We start from the raw sequence: 3,263 nt of genomic DNA, 5'->3' as shown, positions 1-3,263 counted from the left end.
AAATATACTTTGCTTCATTTTAAAGGCAGAGGAATTGCCCACTGTCTCAGCCTCAGGCACCATTGTGCAGTCTGCAGAAATTATTAGGTGCTTCCATCCTGGAGCCCCTCCCTCACCCCAGATACCTATTTCCCTTCTACATCTACAACATCCAACTTAAGCTTCACTCCAGGGGTCAAAATCAAAATCAAAGACATAAAGCAGACTGCAGGGACAGAGGGTGAACCACAGAGGGCGCTGCTCCCTTCTATCCGGGGTATGATGCAAAGTCCTCTTTCATTTCTGAGCACATCTGTCATTTTTACAGCCTGTGGCAGGATTTGGCAGACACAAGAGCCAAGATTTTCTTGAAGATTCCACCAAAGGATCAAGTACCTAGACGAATAGTTCTCTCAGCTTTGGTGTCTCCCCCTAAAAGAGACCTGAAGCTTCTCCGCCAGCTATGCTGTTTACATCTTGCTCAGGACTTGTGATCTTATTGATATTGAGTGAGTAACATTAATTCAGAATTGTCAAAGATGTTCTATTCCGTGGTTTGGGGGTGACTTTTAACATCTATCAAGCTGAAGACTGGCCCTCTTACATTGCAAATATAGAGAGTCTTTAGCTGTGTTTTTTGTTGTTGTGTTTGTTTGTTTGTTTCTTTGTTTTTGAGCAGATGCCTGCTCCTGGACAGGATGGGCTTACATTTTCAGAGTGAGGAGTTTGTACAAGCTCTCGCTGGATTTTAGCCCTGTTAGTTTCGGTGTATTCCAGAGAGCAAGGCCTAGTTTCTTTTGCTAACATGCTTTCTGCCACTCACCCTGTTCTTGTGATCTTCTTAGTCATCAGTAAGTAACAAGGTGATCCTAAATGCTCCTGATTTTGCATTTTCCTGTAATCCTGGTTACTTTCACGTTGTCCTCTCTTCCTAAACACTCTCCTTCTGTACACGACTAATGTAACAAAGTGATTCTTTTCTAGGAGGGACCAACGGAGACTCAGTGAACCAGACAGAAGCCTCAGTGGTTCTTCAAGAGGAGGCACCTTTGACACTGAGCTGCACTTACCAGACCACTTATCCGGATCCCTATCTTTTCTGGTACGTCCACTATCCCAACAGAGCTCCTCAACTCCTCCTGAAGGGGTCAACTGCAAACCCGAGGCCCAAGGAGCAAGGTTTCCAGGCCACTCTGGTTAAGAGTGACAAGACCTTCCACCTGCAGAAACGCTCAGTGCAAACATCAGACTCGGCTGTGTACTACTGCGCCCTGAGTGACACAGTGAGAGGGGCTGCAGGGGGAGCTGAGCACAAACCCAGAGGGCACAGGTGGGGACTGGCTGTGGGCTGCCCTGGGAGGGGGGGTTCTTCTCTGTCTCTGCTCTGGCATGCTGGAGGTATCCTCAGGGTACTTCCAGCTCTGATGCTCAGAGCCAGGATCCTTGGAATTCTTGGATTGCTGGTCAGAGAGGAATCTAGGCTGGGGCAGTTTAAGAGGAACCTAAGAGCTTGTCTCAGAAATGCCTTTCTTCTCAGCCCAGCCTCTTTCCTCCAGATGGCACAGAATTTCTTGGAAGTGACACTAGCTCCAGCGTCTTCCTGTCATCACGGCAGCTCTTACAGAACACTCAATAATCAATCCACTTCTGGACTTGAGATCTGTGCTTTGAGAAACTCAGGATTCTGGACATGGCCAGGACTGCAAAACCTAATGTCTTGTTTCTGTCATGGCATTTATGCCTGTGGTCCTTCTGAAGTGAGTCCGATTCAGTGGCCAAGGAAACACTCATGTGTTTGTTTATGCAGAGACGAGGACACACATGGACCCTTGTTCACTGGGACCCCAAGGGCTTACAATAGTCCCTAGTTTCTCCACCAAAGGAACACAAACCAGAGAAATGTGTGCCTCTCATGGAAACCCTCAGAGACGCTTGTCCTAACATTCTGGAGATCTCTGAACCACTCTCTCCTTTATCCGTCTTGCATGATTCACTGGGCCTGACAGGTTTTGCAGGGCCTACAACTTCTTTGATTTCAGAAGCATTGTTTTAGCAAAAGAACTTAAAATTAGAAATACACATTTCTGAATCCCAGGATAATAAGTGGTCCTGAAATACAAACCTAATTTGATCCACGTTAACTCAACCTCTGTGATCTAATAAAAGTCACCTTCTTTTTTAAGACCGAAACATACTTGTCATATTTTGTCCTGACATTTGTAGGTTCTTTACACATAGGCCTCTTTCCACACAGCATTTAATTTTTTTTTTTTTTTTTTTTTTACTTTTTGGCTATGACCACAGCACATGATGGTTCCCAGGCAGAAATTGAACATGGGCGGGAGCTGTGATCTGCAGCACTTGAAGCAATGCCAGATCCCTAACCCACCAAGCCACAGTGGGAACTCCCTTCACCTCTTATTAATTTGAGTATTTTCACCTCTATTAGTTTTCGTTCTTTAATTTCTATTTCTTAAAACATTTTACCCCTTTTAAAATCACAGCATTGCTTAAGAGAATTCACGGATCATAAACGTCATCTTTGTAAGCTTGTAACTGAGTGGTTTTTAGCGTGTTCACAGAGCATGCAATTGTCCTTACTGTCTGGCTCCAGAACACCGAGCCCCTGAGCCATCACCCAGACCCCCTTTCCCTCAGCTACTGGCATCCACTAAGCCACTTTCTGTCTCTATGGATTTGTCTGTTCTGGGCATTTCATGGAAAGAGTGTCATATAGTATCTGGCCTTTTGTGCCTGGCTTCTTTCCCACAGTAGAATCTTTCCAAGGTCTGTCCAGGTAACAGTACTTCACTACTTCTGGTGGCAGCCTAACAGTCCACTGTCTGAAAACCCCACATTTCTTTATGTATTCTTCACCTGTTGGCCATTCATTCAGTTGTTTCCACATTTTAGATATTATGAACCATGCTTTAATGAACATTCATGTACACTAGCTCTGTCAGTCTAAACTCTAAGATGTTTTGAATTACAAGTTTTGACTTTCTGCTTTGTTTTCTCTTGGCTTTTTTCTTCTTTGGGTTTTTTTGTTTGTTTGTTTTCTATGATACTAACATTTCTTCCTTGATATAAAATGAGTGAATAACAAAAGTGAAATTCTAAAGGTGAATAATAAAATGAGATAAAACTCTTTTAAAATAAGATTTGCTCTAATGTATAAGAATATCACTCTAAGTTATACCTGCTTTCATTTAAGAAAAAATTTGCAGCACCTTCCCATATTTTCCAATCATTTGAAGTCATGCTCGGACTGTAGTTTACATGAA

At 43.3% G+C, this 3,263-nt stretch overlaps 1 long non-coding RNA gene across 1 annotated transcript; it reads left to right on the top strand.

Moving 5' to 3' along the window:
• Positions 1-329: 329 nt before the first annotated feature.
• On the top strand, positions 330-2,169 carry LOC100626606 (uncharacterized). The gene is made up of 3 exons (XR_014810879.1): positions 330-488; positions 964-1,081; positions 1,517-2,169. It is a non-coding gene; the product is annotated as an uncharacterized LOC100626606 (long non-coding RNA).
• Positions 2,170-3,263: the final 1,094 nt, after the last annotated feature.

Source organism: Sus scrofa, chromosome 7 (assembly GCF_054392235.1).
Source record: "Sus scrofa isolate SSC_HxYL_T2T_F1_AM1 chromosome 7, Sscrofa_HxYL_maternal_Yorkshire_Landrace_v2.0, whole genome shotgun sequence".
In the NCBI taxonomy this organism is placed as follows: Eukaryota; Metazoa; Chordata; class Mammalia; order Artiodactyla; family Suidae; genus Sus; species Sus scrofa.
The sequence above is the reverse complement of the archived record's forward strand: the minus strand, read 5'-3'. Positions and strand labels throughout refer to the sequence as shown.